The sequence below is a fragment of the Amborella trichopoda genome, chromosome 2, assembly GCF_054954075.1.
Source record: "Amborella trichopoda isolate Santa Cruz 75 chromosome 2, AtrichopodaSantaCruz75HAP2 v2.0, whole genome shotgun sequence".
Classification (NCBI taxonomy): Eukaryota; Viridiplantae; Streptophyta; class Magnoliopsida; order Amborellales; family Amborellaceae; genus Amborella; species Amborella trichopoda.
In genome coordinates, this window is record NC_142337.1 from 8046548 (window position 1) to 8065538 (window position 18991).

At 34.2% G+C, this 18991-nt stretch overlaps 1 long non-coding RNA gene across 2 annotated transcripts; it reads right to left on the reverse strand.

Moving 5' to 3' along the window:
* Window positions 1-318: 318 nt before the first annotated feature.
* Window positions 319-4594, reverse strand: LOC148783074 (uncharacterized). Of its 2 annotated transcripts, XR_016049020.1 has the most exons (3): window positions 3137-4594; window positions 1386-2974; window positions 319-510 (listed from the first exon to the last, which is right to left on the reverse strand). It is a non-coding gene; the product is annotated as an uncharacterized LOC148783074 (long non-coding RNA). The 2 variants fall into 2 exon arrangements; XR_016049019.1 differs by lacking the exon at window positions 319-510 and having other exon boundaries at window positions 1204-2974.
* Between the last annotated feature and the right edge of the window lie 14397 nt (window positions 4595-18991).

The following is an 18991-nucleotide window of genomic DNA, read 5'->3' on the forward strand; positions in this document are numbered from 1 at the left end:
CTTATAATATTCGTCGTAGGTTTAGGTGAACCCTTCAGCAACAAGTCGTGCCTTGTATCTCTCTATAGTTCCATTGCTATTGTATTTTATTTTATAAATCCATTTTTCCCAACCACTTTTTTCCCTTTGGATAATTCGATTAGTTCCCAAGTCTTATTTTTGTCGAGGGCCCAAAGCTCTTCTTCCATAGCTTTTTTCCAGACAGGATAGGAAGGCAGGTTCTTGAATGGCAGGTTCTTGAATGGTAGATATACAACAAAGATACGAACTATTCTTGAGAGATATTGGAATAGTTAACAAACTTTTGAATTGAGTAAATGGTGGAAGCATTAAAAATGTGAAAATCACGATACTTACTTGGGAGTTGAACGTTTCTTCGAGAATGACTAAGTCTTGCTGGGGGATCAGATGGTGAGGGATTGGTTTGAATGTTATGATTGAATTTGCTCTCCACAAAGTCTTCACTTGAAATCAAAGACATCACGTGATTCTCTCCCTGAACCTTAATTTCTTCATACATGGGAAGTTGAAGAAAATAAGGTTTATTCTCTTGAAAAATAACATCACGAGAGATAATAATAGTTTTTGAAAAATTATCATAGCATTTATATGCCTTTTGAGTGGGACTATATCCAAGAAACATGCATTTATTTGCCTTTGGACTTAACTTATCATAATTTTGATTGTGAACATAACATATACTACCAAAAATCTTCAAATGTGAGAGATAACCTTTCTTACCCTTCATCATTTCAATTCTCTTTTTTCTTGCAAAAATTTATTTGGCTATCTATTTATGAGATAGCAAGCAGTTAAAACAGCATCACTCCAAAACCGTTTAGGGACATTTCTTTTGAAATAAAAGAGACCTCGCAACTTCAAGTAAATGTCTATTATTGTGTTCTGCTATGCCATTTTGTTGAGGGGTACTAACACATGAGGTTTGGTGAATTATTCCATTCTCTTTGAAAAATTTAGAAAAGGAATTTTTGACATATTAAGTTCCATTATCAAACTGTAAATCTTAATTTTGACGTCATACTGAGTTTCACCATTTAAAAAAATTCTCTAAAGGTAAGAAACACTTGATCTTTAGAATGAAGTAAATAAACCCAAGTATATCTAGAAAAATCATCAATGAAGGTCAAGAAATATCGATGCCTGTGATATGAGTTAACAGGAGTAGAACCTCAAACATCAGAATGAATCAAATTAAAAATAGATGATGATTTTATGTTTGAAATTTTAAAAGGCAATCTGCTTTGCTTTGCATAACGGCAAATATCACAGTCTTTAGAATCCAAGTGTAAACTAGGAAATAATAAACCAAGAACTATGTTTGATGGGTGACCAAAATGGCGATGCCACATTTGACAATCAGTTACCTTCTCCTTTGAAGTCACCAAAGCCTTGTCATTTGTATTCAAAATATATAGACTTTGTTCCAACCGTCCCTCACCAATCTTTCTCCCCGTGGCTCGGTCCTGAAAAGTAACATTGGTCGGGGTAAAGATGACATCACAATTATGAGTATGAGTAATTTTACTAACTGAAAAAAGATTTGATGAAAATTTTGGTAAAAACAAAACATCTGAGTTGGAAGAATTCGTGAAAATTTGTATTTTTCCATGTCCTTTCACATCTACAGTAGAGCCATTGGCAATGGTGACAGAACCATCTTTTCGTGATTTATCAAAATTGAATAAAATTGTATCAGTACCATCCATGTGGTAGGTGGCACCTGAGTCAACAAATCCAAGAATCGAAAGACTGAGAAAGCAATGATGTATTGCCTAGAACATTGATGAAATCTTGTGAATTTGAAGCAACCGAAGCCTTGCCAAAATTTTGAACAAGTTGTGATTTTCAAGAATTTGTTGGGCATTATTTTCAACAATGTTGGAAACATTCGTTTTTCCAACAAATTGTTTTTTCTTTGAAGGGTGGAGTTTCCAACAATTATCTTTAGAGTGTCATTCTTTTCTGCATTCAGGACAGTAGGGATGATTTGAATTACGTCCCATACCACGAGTAATAAAAACCTTGGAACCATAAAAATTTTCAGCATCCTCATTAGCTTCAGATTTCAAGGCAGATCTGTCAAGATTATCTTTTGGAGTTTCAATCATAACTTCTCTTCGAGTTTCTACTCTTGACACAATATTGCAAACCGTGTTGAAATCAGGCATGGTGGATGTGAGGAGAATTTGACTCCTAAGATTTTCATATTCAGAACTAAGAGCTAACAAAAGAGAAAATGTCATCTCTTGATCTTTTCTTGTAGTAAGGGTTGCAAGGTCAGTAGTAGTAGGCAAATAGTATTTAAGTTGATCAAATAAACCATGCACAGTACCAATTAATTCTTCAAATGTTTGTTCACCCTTTTTTTAAAATTCATTATTTCTTGCCTAATTTGATAGATTTTGGAGGCATTATTTATCCTTGGCTTTATTCCAAACTGCAACAACCATAAGAAGAAATTGAAGTCCTGTGGCAATTTTTCTATCCATAGAATTTAATAACTAAGATTTGACTAAGTTATTATTGGTTTGCCAGTCTTCATATGATAATTCATTTTTTTCCGAGGGTTTTTTAGAGCCGGCCAAATACGCAACTTCCCTTTTCCACTTATAAATAATTGAGCTGAGTTTGACCAAAAAAGATAATTTATCCCTCTTTTTAAGACCTCAATAGTAATTCTGAGGTTTGGATTTGAGTCATTTTGATTTGAGTTTTCAGCCATGATGAAAAACTAAATAAAATCAAAATAAAGTCACTGACCTTCAAAGAGGAGCACAAAAAATAAGGTTAAGAGAATACCAGTTGCCGATCTCGTTAAACCTCCAATCAAATATGAAAGCTTTGCTCTAGTATACCTTTGATATAATATGGTCCCTACGAACCACTTTTTGCCGTTTAGTTTGTTTTCGAAAAAGCAGCCCTCTGAGTGTTTTGATGTATACATAAAGTAACACTGGAAACAAAACAAAGAACTTTTAGCGAGAGACAATATCCCGCCCTTCTCAACCCTAAAACCCTCCACTTAAGCATTTTCTACCCAGGAAAATCATGCTCGATAAGAAGGCCAGAGATAGGGCTTCGATTGAAAATAGTGCTCTAGGAAATGGAACGGGACCTTCATCGATGGAGGGAGGTCAGAAAACCCTAGATTCGAACCAGAAGGGCCTGCGCCAGATGATAGCTTCGTATTTGAAGAAACATGGATTCTCTAAGACGCTCTCTGCATTTCAATCGGAATCTCAGTAAGCAGCACGCATTGGACTCGTTATATTTCTCTGTTTCCTTTCGGACTCTCTGAACATGCAGAGCACTGCTCCTAGAGAGAGAAACAGAAGGTGAACATATAGAAGCTGAAATTTTAGTCTCTCTTTAAAGCAGACAGATGAGTGAATGCAGATGAGCGAAAGAGGTTAAACACTAGGTTGAGCGAAAACAGAGAATCAGGACGAAAATTGTAAAACCCTAGCCACCGCCTTCACAGATCTGCTTGCGTTCCGATCTGCCGTGATACCATGTTGAACATTCAATCACAAGAAAGAGGAAAGGAACTTTTCATATAGGAGTTCGGTTATTCACATACTACATCTATAAGAAAGAAAAAATACGGTTTTTATTATATTTATGTCTGATAGCTTCTTTCAAATTTATAAGTTAAACGATAAGATCTCAAAACTTATCCCAGGCACACAATGTTCACTTGGTATTATCAATATATTAGCTCTACACAGTATGCCAATTGTACAGGGCGTTAACATCACCTATGCACATATGCAACTTTAAAAGCATCAAACCGTCATTTTGCTTCATTGACACTTGGATCTGAAGTTGAAATCAGATAGCTCATCTCTTTTTCACACTAAAATTGACGAACCAAAAACCCTATGTTGGAATAATAAACGGTCGAAGAGCTCAAAATTTCTCTAAATTCAACCGCACATATATGCAACTTGAGATGAACCAAACCCTCTGTTTTGTTCACTGCATCTGAATTTGAGATCAAATGACTTCTCTCTCTCTCTAGAATTAAGGAACCAAACCCCAAGATTAAATCAAGCTCAAATTTGAACAACTCAAATTTGCCCTGATTTCAAAATTCAAGATGAAACAAACCCTCAATTCACTTCACTGAGGCAACAGAGATGAGATCAATCATCCCTAATTAGCAGCAGAGAAAACCCCAAATAAAATTCCAGCGAAAACCATGAGGATATGATTTCATAGCCAGCCCAATGCAACACTGTTTTTCCCGCAAAAACCATAAGGATATGATTTCATAACCAGCCCAATACAACACTGTTTTGAAGAAGAATGGCACCCCAACCACATTTGCACTCTGAATTTCAGATCTTCTCCACCTCTTCTCTCTCTTCTCACGTAAGTTCCTCGTATCTCTCTGAGCACATCTTCTCTCTGAGCCCATCGCACTATCTTGGGTACAGGGAAAGAAACCAGGGCATCAGTAAGTGCCGGTCTCCCCTTGGTCTTAGTGCGCAATTTGCACTGTTGAAATGCTTGAACGGAGACGATTGCTTGAACTTTAACTCCACGTCTAGGGATGCATCCGTATGCAAACCACACCATTTTAAAAATATTGCCCCTTTGAAGTGATTTATTTTTAAGGAAATTATTTTAACAATAAGTAAAGTCTCCCCCCCCCCCACTTGAAAATTCTCTTAAAATATAGTCCACCCCCCTCCCCACTTGAAAATTCTCTTAAATTATAGTCCCCCCCCCCCCCCCCCCAACCCCCACTTGAAAATTCTCTTAAATTATAGTCCACCCCCCTCCCCACTTGAAAATTCTCTTAAATTATAGTCCCCCCCCCCCCCCCCCCCCCCTCCCCACTTGAAAATTCTCTTAAATTATAGTTTTGACGTTGGAAAACCTTCAAATCGATTGTCTTAGCCTTGATCATGTGATTTTGAAAAAAAAAAAAAAGATTTCAAGCTCTAAAAATAATTTATATTAATTATAATACATTATTTAAATCATCTATTTCGCCAAGTGTAAAAAAAATCGAACTGAAACAGTTAACCAGACCTAGGGCCGGAAACAGTTCAACCAGTTGAGCCGATCTAACCAAGCAAGTCCACGGCGGCTAAAAAAGTGTTTAGTATATATATATATATGGGATTTTTTAGAGTTAACAAACCCCCAAATTAAATAGTTTCAAGTTAGAGACCAATGTGAACCCTATTTTTACTTTTACTGCCTCTATATTACTTAAAGACCAAATGATACAGAAGGACATTTTGAACTTTTTACTTCCAAACTTGAAAAATTTTGAATTTTGAAATTTAAAGGTCTTCTCCCTCTCGGATGCATTCCTATTCTTTCTTTCTCCTTGTTGTCCCCCATCTTCTCTCTTTATCTCTCTCCTTATTGTCACCCATCGTCTCTCTCCTTGTTGTCCCTCTTCCTATTATTTCTCTTTTCGTGCTATCATCCTTCCTATTATTTATCTTTTTCTCTCTCCTTGTGGTTTCTCATTTTCTCTCCTTATTGTCCCTTTTCCTATTCTCTTACTCTCTCTTGATCCCAAATGAGAGATTTCCGACTAAAAGAGAGCAGGGATGGGGGAGGGAAATGAGAGAGATAAAGAGAGAGAGGATGTGGACAGCAAGGAGAGAGAAAGAATAGGAATGCGTGTAAGAGATGAGCTTTAAATTTCAAGTAAAAAATCCAAAATGCCTTTTTATGTCCTTTGGTCCTAAGTAGTAACCTTAGAAAATCCATATATATATATATATATATAATGTAATAAAATATAAAAAATATATTTAAAGCATGATTAAACAAACATACTTTCAACAAAACTCATCCAAATGAAGTTGAAAATTAATAAAAAAAATGGATTTTAAAAAATCGATTTCTGCCCATGGGTATTTTTGAAAATTACCAAAAATGATGGAAAAATGTAAAAATAAGTATTAATGGCCAAAAAAATTTTCAATTTTTGCCAAAATGATGAAAAACATTAAAAAATACATTACAAACAAAATCACTTATTTTTTTGGATTATATATATATATATGATTTTTTCTAAAGTTAACAACCCCTCAAAATACAAAGGTTTAAGTTAGAAGGGGTTGTGATGGGTGTATTTATCAAAACAATCATTACTTTTTTATAAAAATTGGTAACTTTACCATCAAATAAGGACAAATTTGAAATTTTCACGAAAATACAATGGTATTTTGAAAATTAGTGTCTTGGAACTTTATTTGTAATTTCAACTTTATCCCTTATAGAAATGATAAAATTACTATTTGTCTTATAGTAATATTTACAAAATTACCCTACAAAAATAATTTTTTAAAAAAAATAGACTAAAAAATTAATAAATCCACCCTTCACAACTCTCTCTATCTTGAACCTTTTGTAATTTGAAAGGTTGCGAAGTTTAGATTATCCCTATATATATATATATATATATATATATATATATATATATATATATATATATATGGGGGAGGAAAATGAGAGAGATAAAGAGAGAGAAGATGGGAGACAACAAGGAGAGAGAAAGAATAGGAAGGCATGTGAGAGATGAGCTTTAAATTTCAACTAAAAAGTCTAAAATGCCTTTCTATGTCCTTTGGTCTTAAGTATTAACCCTAGAAAATTCGTATATATATATATATATTTCTAATAAAATATAAAAAATATATTTAAAGCATGATTAAACAAACATGCTTTAAATAAAGCTCATCCAAATGAAGTTGAAAATTAATGAAAAAAATAGATTTTAAAGAATCTATTTCTACCATGGGTATTTTGTAAAAATCACCAAAAATGATGGAAAAATGTAATAATAAGTATTAATGGCCAAAACAATTTTCAATTTTTGCCAAAATGATGAAAACATTAAAAAATACATTACAAACAAAATCACTTATTTCTTTGGATTATATATATATATATATATATATATTTCTAGAGTTAACAACCTCTCAAAATACAATGGTTTAAGTTAGAAGGGGTTGTGATGGATGTATTTATCAAAACAATCATTATTTTTTATTAAAAAATTATTTGAATAGGCAACTTTACTATCAAACAAAGACAAATTTGAAATTTTCACAAAAATACAATGGTATTTTGAAAATTAATGTTCTGAAACTTTATTTGTAATTTCAACTCTATCCCTTATAGAGATGACAAAAGTACCATTTGTTTTATAGTAATATTTACAAAATTGTTTTATAAAAATAACTTTTTTAAAAAAATAGACTACAAAATTAATAAATTCACCCTTCACAACTCTCTCTATCTTGAACCTTTGTAATTTGAAGGGTTGTGAAGTTTAGATTATCCCTATATATATATATATATATATATATATATATATATATATATATATATATATATATATATATATATATATATATATGGCACAAACCGAAACCGTTTTAATTAATCAAGCGGTTAGACTTCTAACCGCACATTTTTCCTATGCTAATCTCGCCCTAAAAATAAATGTTATGAATCCATAAGTTCTGTACCATTTATTGGGCTTTGGTGTTGAAAATTGATTATAAAGCCGTCATAAAGATTTCTTATGCCCAAATTGCTTTCAAGGTGAGGCTTTTGGGGTGCTTTATTTTTAAACCTAGTTATACTTGTGGATACCCTAAATAGAAAATTGTGGTTGGATACCATTACTTTTAATTTAAGCCCAGCCAGTCCAAACCTTTATATCAATGTTTTGAACTTTATCAACCTTTATCAACTTACATAAATGGAGTTGATGATTTCAAGTTCCAATGTCGGTGAGATAAACCTCAAAAGGACAGAAGACACAGGCTCTGATGCCTTCTGCAGTTTTAATTGGGTTACTTTTCCCCATGACTATGCTCTTTTAATTGGGCTACTCTTTCCCAAATTCATTTAGTACCTACCACAAATTCATTTGCGATGAGAATTGTAAGAGTTTCATGTACTGAACGACATGAATTTTGTTGTTATGACTTAATTTCTCATGTGCCTCTTTTGTCAGGAGTTTTTTATGGCTACTAGAAAGTCCATAGGAGAAATCAATGGTTTAAAAAACGGATCGGTGATCCGGATAGGATTCCCAAAAAATCGATCCGGATCGGCCATCCGGATCGAAAATCGGGTGAATTGGTCATAATAAAGCTTAAAATAAATTCGAAAAAATTATTAAAATTCATTATAAATATTTTTTTTTAGGAATTCAATAAGAAATGAGGGTACTCCATTAAGAATTTTCATGTTTTTGAATGAATATGCGAATATTGATACGTTCTTTCCCTGCATGAACCGTCATTCAGCATTTAATTTACATCACACAAAAGGATAAACATAGAATTATCATGGAATAAGTATATCAACATACATGGACTACAATAAAGCATAAAATTAGTAACATATGATCTAAAAATAAAATGATAGACGACGTTATTGTTCTTCTTGGTCACGCTGGTGCCATTGATTGAATTCGTTTAACAATTCATTGATTCGATCTAAAAACGAATCATCGATATTAGCAGGCATCTGACTATTCCCAAATCCCTGAGTGTTAGTGTTTTGTTGTGTTTCCAATCTAAAATCCCCGAAACTTGTCCATTCTTCATGCTCACCTGCACTGTCGTGCTCATCCCTACACTGTTGCTGTTGGGACTCGATATGTGAATAATATGGCTGGGATATGGTGGCCTCAGAATCATCATCTCTCTCATTTTCTCTTTGAATAATATGGACTAAAAAAAAAATTAACAAATTTTCAAAAAAATCGATCATGGATTAAAAAAAAAAAATCACAAAGTTTCAAAAGATTCTATCATGGATTACAAAAAAAAATTCGATCATGGATTAAAAAACAAAAATCACAAATTTTCAAAAAATTCTATCATGGATTACAAAAAAAAATTCAATCATGGATTAAGAAAAAAAAATCACAAATTCTCAAAAAATTCAATCATGGATTACAAAAAATTTGATCATGGATTACATAAAATTCGATCATGGATTACATAAAATTCGATCATGGATTACAAAAAACAACAAAAAAAAAAAAACAAAAAATTAAATTGTGGATTACAAAAAAAGAAAAAAACAATTCGATCATGGATTACAAAAAATTCAATCATGGATTACAAAAACTCTATCATGGGTTACAAAAAAAACAAAAAACAAAAAATTCGATCATGGATTACAAAAAAAGAAACAAACATTTTGATCATGGATTACAAAAAAAAAACAAACATTTCGATCATGGATTACAAAACATTCGATCATGGATTACAAAAAATTCTATCATGGGTTACAAAAAAAAAAAAAAAAACAAAAAATTCGATCATGGATTACAAGAAAAAAAACAAACATTTCGATCATGGATTACAAAAAATTCAATCATGGATTACAAAAAATTCTGTCATGGGTTACAAAAACAAAAAAAAAAAAACAAAAAATTCGATCATGGATTACAAAAAAAAAAAAAAACAATTCGATCATGGATTACAAAAAAATCGGTCAAGTATTACAAAAAAATCTATCATGGATTTAAAAAAAAAAAAAACCGTACGGGACTCGCCGATTCACTGTACGAAACTCACCGATTCCGTACAGTGAATCGGCGAGTCACTGTGCAGAATCGTCTGGTTCTCTCTAGAACCGGACGATTCTCGTTTTTTTCGCCGATTCGATCCGTCCATGGCGATTCCCGAGTCGAACCGGACGAGCGTTTTTTTAAACACTGGGAGAAATGATTGAAATACAACATAAACCCTCCAACCCTCTCTCCATCTCTCTTAATGCACAGCACTTTCTATAAAACCTATAGCCCCCATCCTCTCTCTCTCTCTCCTCCAACCCTCTCTCCATCTCTCTTAATGCACAGCACTTTCTATAAAATCTATAGCCCCCATCCTCTCTCTCTCTCTCTCTCTTTACACAGAGATACAGGATAGGCATCCACCTAGGTACTTCGACATGTTCATATTTATGTTACAATTATGGTATGGCTTGAGCTTTACAATAAAAAGTAAAGTCATACCTCATAGGGTGAGGTTTTTGTATAAGGTGCCCACCTTGTACTATACAAGTAGGACGCGTCGCTAAATATTGCCGAAAATGTAGTTCCAATATCTATGAAAGCTTTAAAATTTTGAAAATTGACGGTCCAAAAATGCATTACATGATGTACTACTTCCAAAACTTGAAATCTATTTTTTTCTCATGTCCATGCATCTTGATGTCGAAATGATCGATTTGAAGATACTTGGGCATCAAAACAACCTCTTCTAATGAAATTTTTGAGGTAGGCTGCAATTTGATTGTTTAGAGCCTCCGCTCTATATAAACTTTTTCCATATCGAAAATCCTATAACCGCTTGAAAATCTATGTTAAACCCTAACATTTGGCCCCCTTTAATGAAATGTACCTTTTGTCAACTCATATCTACCCTTTTTTTTTTCAAATTCATAATTGTTAATGTCGAAATAATTAACCTAAGGACTTTCTAAGCAACTTATTTGGGGTGTTTATTATAAAACTTGAGTCTTACATGGAATAATATGGCAAGATGTATTATTTTTAGGAGTTGAAAACCATTCTTTACGTTTACATATATCTCGAAGTTGAAATAATCTATAGGAGGCTCTTTTAGCATTGTGCTTCAATAGCATATATGGTTGAGGTCTTATATAACATTTTCATTTGTTTTTTTTTTTTCATTTTTTTTTGTCTCTTATGATGTACATGTACCTTTGTACACGGATGAGTGCATGCGTGTGCATAAATGCACACACATGTTCATTCTCTGTGAATATGCAGTCACATGGTTGCATATCTGGGAAACAATGAAATACGGCATGAAAGGAGCAAATGAGATGGGACAGTTCATGTGAAATAAATTTCTATATCCATTATTAACATTTTGGTTTTTTCCAATCCACTAGAACGTAATTTAATCAAATTAACATATCAAATTTAATGTAATCTAACCAAAAATATGTAATTTAATAAAATCTCTCTATCCTATCCTAAAATATACCCGTACATGTTCTTGTAGGAACTATTCTTAGTATTTACATTACAACTAATAACTACCCAAAACTAACTATTAAAACCATTGATTAAAAAAACCAAACAGTTACCCGGATTGGGTATAGGAAAAACTGGAATGCATCGGTGAATCAGCGATCCAAATCACCATTTTACTGTGCAGAAAAAATATTGAACTGGCAAACAAACAAGTGCAAAAATAGTGAATCGGCAAAAAACAACGGTGCAAAAACAGTGAACCGACCAAACATCCATCCGGATCGGTGAATCGGCATTTTTACTGTATCAAAACAACACTTTTACTATTGCAAAACACCTTTTAACTATATCAAATTACCGGTTCTCTTCTAGACCGGGACAATTTCTTATATATTGATAGAATCGGCATGGGTTGACCGATTCTCAGGTCGAACCAAGATATATCGTGCCGACCCAATGTTTTTTAAATCACTGATTAAAATTAATGAAATTGATATATATATATATATATATATATATATCCCTACATTCTTAAGGGTTAAGACCAACCTAATGAGAATGCATTATTGTTGATTTATATACTATAAAAGCCCCAAACATGTTTTGGGCGGTGAATCTCTTATTCCAAATTTTCTCTCTCTAGAATATTTCTTTTAGAAAATCTCTCTGTCTCTCTCTAGGTTTCCACTTGCAGGTGTTATTGTTGTTTGTAAAGGGCAAAGGGAAGGGTATCATGTGAAGTATTCTCTCATTATCCCCAGCGCCTTAACATCCCATGTGCCTTTCGAACATGCGCATCACTTTCTTAGAAAGAAATAATACTACTTCTATATCATAATAAATATATGTATACTGTGGAAAAATAAATCAATACATGTATATTGTATGATAAAATTAAGTTGGAAATGTATGAACGCGTATCATAAAGAATTTAAAGTCCCGATGAGGAGGGCGGATGAGATAATTTCTCTATCCTTTGGCAGAGCATTTTCCAGGAACAATGGCACGCGTTCAAAGGAAGATGCCATAAGAGAGAGAGAGAGGAAGATGTAGAGAGACATAAAGAGAGAGAGAGAGAGATTTGGTGTAGGTAGGGCTGGCAAGACTCAGATCGGGTCCGGGTTGGTCCTGCCCGCACCCGACCCCTGAGTAAGTATCACCTGGACCTGGGTTGGGTCGAAGTGAGTTGAGTAAGTATCACCTGGACCTGGGTTGGGTTGAAGTGAGTTGGATCTGAACTTGACACGGACCCAGGTTGGGAAATTAGAAAAATAGAAAACTATTTTATATATCGTTCGGTATAGATATTTTATATGTTTATATATTTTATATAGGACGTAGACCTAGATCTGGATCTAGACCAGAGTAAAAAATTACATAAAAAAAAAAAAAAAATACGTATTGTTCAATATAGATATGTTATGTCTTTTATATATTATACCAAACCCAGATTTGGACCCAACTTGGTTTGTGTCCAAGTCATTTGGACCCAAAACCAACCTGTCAGGTCCAAAACATAGACTCATACCCTGACCCTGAACCAATATGGAGAGAGAGAGAGAGAGGCTAATATGATGTGTAGACTTTGGGTCAGGGCGAAAGAATATTTGTATGATGGTTTTGGTTTGGAATGTGAGTTAAAAAAGGGAAGGATGTAGGGTTTAGTTCGAATCGCTTTTATCATGACTCTAGAGGTAGTTCCAACTAAACTAATACTAATAATCACTAACGTGTCCGTTAAATCAGGAAAATCCTGCATTATTTTATCATCTTAGAAAAAATTGGTGAAGTTGTGTGCAGGGGAGTAAATGCTCAAATAAGAAGTATTTTGGCGCAGGTATTCTGTTTATTTTAATTGTAAGGTTCATCCAGTAAACCGTACTATGGGAGTATACTATACCCATATTCCATGCGAAATAGCTATTTGAGAGGGTTTCTTGAATATGGAAATTTGGGATATACATTAACATGTAAATATATTTCTTAGGAAACAAAATTTGAACTTTGATTCAGTAAAGGCCAGTGTTTGTCGACTCCATCCGAGTGCGAGTACTCCAGCTCAGGACCCTGGCAAGCCCGAGTTACCCCGAGTTGGGTGTCCCACTTAGGGATGTTAGAAAAATTAAAAGAAATAAAATATGACTAAAATAGGGAATTTATTTGTGATATGTTTTTTTAATCATTTTGGCCATAAATACTTATTTTTATATTTTTCCTATTTCTTTTTAATTGTTTTGAAAATGCACCTAGTCACAATTTAATTTTAAAAAAATACATTTTTTACTACTTTTTTTCACTTCATTTTCATGTGTTTTATTTAATCTTATTTTAAACATATATTCCCTTTTTTTTTTTTTTTATAAAAAAATTTACCTTTTTTTTGTTGCTACAGTACTCGGCACCACATAGGCCAAGTTACTCCGACTGGGGCCGAGTAATCGGATCGGACATGGGCCCAGTACTCACCCAGAGTAGTGGTCTCCAACATTGATAAAGACTTAGATCAATTGTCCAAAATTCAAATGCCATTTATTAAATCTTCGGACAGTATTTCTCTAGGAACATATAAAGTGCATACAAAGGGTCTTGCTTGAGAGAGTGAAGGGACAATATGCTGGAGCACATAATCCTCTGACTTCATATAACCTTATTATCCAATTGATTACATATTTGTATAAGTAGTTTTCCTCGAGTCAATTTAATCATATTCTTTTTCCATTTCAAATAATGCTACTAAAATAACTGGAACATCCTTGATAATGTTGAAATGCTTGAAAGGAATTACACATTTTCCTTCTTTATTTCCTAAATAAAGAGTACCCCAAATTGGATAACTTTTATCTTCTTTCTCTTTGCTTGGTTCATGTCATTAGGATTAGAACCTCATATTACAAATTTTGTCGGCATTATGCCCTAATACTATATGTCCATGGATCCTTTTTAGTAGAAATGACAAAATAGAGCCTATTTATGACCCTCAGCCTTCAAATGTGAACTATCCACGGGACAAGGGTTAGACATAAGAAAAAAAATTTCGAATTTTCTGACATACCATTTGAACTATCCACGGGACAAGGGTTAGACATAAGAAAAAAAATTTCGAATTTTCTGACATACCTCTTTCTGTCAGATTTCATGGCAAACAGCTATTGGTGATTGTGACATTGTTTTTTTTACAAAAAGCGGCACCAGTAAGAGGTCTTATAGCATACAATCCCATTAAACTTAAGGGTAATATAAAATAGATATTTTGAGACTTGAACAAATTAAGCTACAATTTACATCTTCATGTTATCTTGTTTGACCCAAAGAAGAAGAAGGGAATCCTACATGATTAAAACCATGAGCATGTCATCTATTTCATTTTTTGGAAATTCTCCCATTCACATGTTGCGGATGATGGAAGGGTGCCTATGCACCCTTTTTGCGGTTCAGATTGAACCATACCACATCTATCGGTTTAATTTCATATTTAATTTTTTATTTTATTTAAAATTTTTTTTTACTTGAAATTTAAGATATGGATTCTTTTTTATAGGTCACAGCAAATAAAAATAATAAATATTTTATTTTTGATAAAATAATCAAGTAAAAATATCCTCCAAAGATTTAAGGGAATTTTAATCAATTTATTTCATGTAAATTTTTTATTATTTATATTTGATGCACAATTTTAAAATACATATATCCTAAATTTCAGGTAAAAATAATTTTAAAATTAAAAATAAATTAATTTTCGATCGTTTGCTGGGTATGGTTCAATATGAACTGATGAAAGGTACTTGTGCACCTTTCAAGCGGCCACAGCAGGTGTACACTATACCACCCCTTTTCTTTTTGAAAGAAGCAATATATTCAAACTTATACCATGAGGTGAAGGATTTTGAGCTTATTATCACTAAACTATGACTAGCTAAACTGATCAAGACCCAAAACATAAAGCAGTATTAGATAGTTCTGGCTTTGGAAATTTAATTTCCTTGTTTAATCAAATATATAATCGCATTGTATATCAAGAGTCAAAGTTTTCTACTACAGTCAATTTCTTTTGGATGGACCATGGTAGAGCCCCTAAGAAAATCTAATCATGAGTGCGACAATACCAGCACTAATGCACTGAATCTCATAAGAACTCCAAAGCTAAGCACGCAAAAGAGTAGTCCTGGGAAGTCCTTGTTCAGATTGACCTCCCTAAAAAATAAAAATAAAAGAATAATCTAATTGCTGAACAGCTGAGAAATATATAGTAAGATCGAGGGACAAAAGATCTCGTGTAGTCTCTCTCCCTTGATGTTATAAAATAGATCTCTTATGTAGTCTCTCTCTCTTGATGTTATAAAATATCAGTTGATATATTTTCATTTTAAGAAATAAATGAAAACTACATTCTTTTTCTGTTTTACTTTTTATAGGGACTATCAAATTTATTATATAACTCCTTGTACATGTTTTTTCCTTTTAAAGTTCTTTTGATGATAATCTCATGAAATAATTGCAATTTTTTATTTTTTGGAGAAATCAGCTCGATGGAAACATTCAACAAGAAAATTTGCAACTATCCAATAGTTGTTGGGTAAGCTTTGTATGTCTCCTCACACACATATAATTTATTTGTGTTTGGAGGTATCAAATCATCTTATCAGCATTAGATGGTTGACAACAAGCTGACAACAATGTCAAAAAGTTATTATGACCAACAAATACAATCAGCTTGAAATCATGACATCATTCTCAGCTTTCCAATCGAGATCTTAAGGCGATCTTCATATATAAAAATTATGGGTACAGTTGGCATACGGATGCATTCGTAGCTGTAGAGGTAACGTACACCTTCAAATTTTATCATGGTATATAATTTTGATGTAAAATGTTCTTAGGATTATCTCAAAATCTATTTTCATATCTAATTATAAAATTTTAAATTTCAAAAATGGTTAAAATCAACTATATCTATAAACATATGAAAATCTTGAAAATGGACGATGTAGATAATATGTTGTAAAATACACTATTTTTTAGACTTAAAATCTTTTTATTTTTCATAGTCATACATCTCGATGTTGAGAGATCAATCAAAGGGTTTTTCAACATTTAAACTATATTTTCCGATGGATTTTTGAGCTGCATCCGTAGCTGTCGAGATAAGGTTGCAACCTTATATAAACTTTTTCCAAAAATTATATATGTATAAGGACATGCATAAAGGTTTTCCATAGTTGGAAACCTGTAATAGAGGTTAGGTCTTTACTTAAAAACTAGATCATTCCATAATAGGGACAAAATGGCCCTGGTTATAGCTAATTCTCCTTGAATCTTCGAAATGCATTTCTCTCCATTTTCTGTGGAATTCTTTTAATGTGTGGATTCCAATTTCCTAAAAAGGGAAGTTTTAGCTTTCTTTAACTGGACGAAACCCAGTCTAGAAGCAACCAGATTCATCAAAATTTTCATTCTTGTCATCTTAGCAAGCCATAGCTAGACCCAATCAGAGATGCACATTGATGTTTGGTAACAATAGATCTTAACCGTCCATATCCTCCTTTTGCAGGTTGAAACTGCTCTCGATGCACCAATGTCATGAATCTTGTGAGGAAATAGCTGACTCTTGTGAAAGGCATCCTTCCTTCACATGCAAAAGTTTTTAGTGGAGACTTCTCCAAATTCCTTGAAGAGTAGGGCATCGATCCAGTTGCATCATTATTAACTTTTTGATTTACTCTTAGTAGGGCTGGCAATGGGTCGAGCGCCCTTCCTGGTCGGTCAGGTCTTTAAAAAATAGGGCATGGGCCAAAAACTGTGACCTAAAGGGCTAGGCTAGGGTGACTGCCGGCCCTAACAGGGCAAAGGCCAGTCTTGGTTGGGCCCTTGGAGACAATGGTCGGGCTGAGGCCCAAGGCTGGCGCAATTGCCACCCTTAACTCTTATCTTAGGAGCCAATGAATTAAGTGTTTGATGGTTAAGTCTAGTCTTTCCAATGAGTAGGTATCCATGTGAAAAAAAAAAAAAAGTTAAAATATGAAAAATATTTCAAGAAATAGGAAAGTGTACCATACACATCCTCCGTGTGTTGTGTACATCACACATTCATGTCCACTAGTATTTGTTCTCATGATGGTGGGATGTGAACCACGGTCTCGAAAGCGAAATCTCACCTTGGAGTTAGGGGTGATCTCTACCGTCCATCTTGATAAGGGAAGGTGGAAGGTGTTTTCTCAAGATTTTTGTTGTGTAGCATACACAAGAAGTATCTCTTAAACAGCCTTGTTAAAGGGCAAAACCTTTTTTTAATGTCAGGTGAGTCGGGAGTTAAGCTATCAAAGTCGCCGTTATTTTACTCTAAAGTTAAGGCTGGTAACTGTGCGGTGATTTCCTCTAATAAAGTTAAGAAAAGGTGTGGAGTTTACGTTTGTTTTCAGTAAGAGGAGGAGAGAAAGAGAGGGGGAAGGATGCCAAACAATACAATAAAGAAGAGAGAAACTGTTGGATATACAGACAGAGAAAAAGAGAAAGCCAAAAGATTTCCAGCTCTTTTTGGAGTACACTATCTATTTACTCCCTCATACAAAGCACATATTTGATATACCTTTAGATCTTATATTTTGGAGGTGTAATCTTTACCATGTATAAAATAATCTCAACAAAATAAACTATGTACTAGAAAAGAAAAAAAAACTAATGTTTCAATATTGAATAGAAACTGTTTAATTTCTGAAGGGCTGGATCTAAGTGTCCGAAAATTCAAAATCCAAATTATCAATTTTAAAAATAAGCTAAAGTGCCTTATATGGCTCTCAAAATTTTAGACTACAATCATTCTTCTAAACAGGTGTTTTGAGTGAGGGAATACCATAGTATAACCCTGAGGGAGCATAATATATGCATGCGCTTAGAAAAAATGGTAATGATCTTAATGGAGAGGGAGGAGATGTTTGGAGAGAGAGAGGGGGAGGGAATGAGAGAGAGAGAGAGAGAGAGAGAGGGGGAGGGAATGAGAGAGAGAGAGAGAGAGAGGGGGAGGGAATGAGAGAGAGAGAGAGAGAGAGAGGGGGGGGGGGGGAGAGGAGTGTTAACTATGTGCTAATTGGGACAAAGCCCTACAAATTTGAGTTAGGACAATATGAGTTAGGACAATAGGGTGAAGATTAAGAACTAAAAGGTGTTAGAACTTGGAGAGAGAAATGGGACAAGTAAAATTTAGAGAGATAAAGTGGAGACATTTAGAAAGATGAGAGAGAAAAACGGGGGCTATGAAAGAGAGGGAGGGGTCCATGTTACTTTGGCAAACGTTGAGTACAGACCAGATTCCAGCCAGCTAGAAAGAGAGGCTCGCAAGGTGTCAATGATTGGACAAATCCTAAAGGGGTGGCAATGACCCAGATCCAATCCGAAACCAGAGGAGTAGACTTGATTTGGGTCCGGGTATGGGTCGAAACAATGAAGCCGATAGGTCATGCTCAAGTCCAAATATTGGACCCAAACACTATACGGGTCCGGTCCAACACTCTAAAGCCAAAACGTAAATCAACAAAGGCACCATTGGGTCCGGGTCCACCACTCACAACTCAAACCTAAACCAACAAATGCTTGTTTGCTTTGCGTCGAGGGTGTTTGGAGAGGGCACACGCATTTAAACTTTGCCACGCTCGAGGAGGCATGGGGAGAGGTGGTGTCGGGCATCACCCCCATTTCTTTATTTCTCTCTCTCTAGGCCAAGTCGCGGTCCCCTTACCGTCTCCATCACTCTTAGGTGCCCACAAAAGCGACTCCCCTCTCTCTCTCTCTCTCCCTCTCCCTCTCTCTTCCCATAATCTAACCCCCTTTGCCAAGATACTTTATACTCCTGCAGGAGTACGCTGTCCACATATTCCCTCGAGTAAAACCCAATTTCAGAATAATTTATAGCATCAAATTTTATGGATGTAACCTCTTCAACATATAACCCAGTATCAATTAAATCATTTT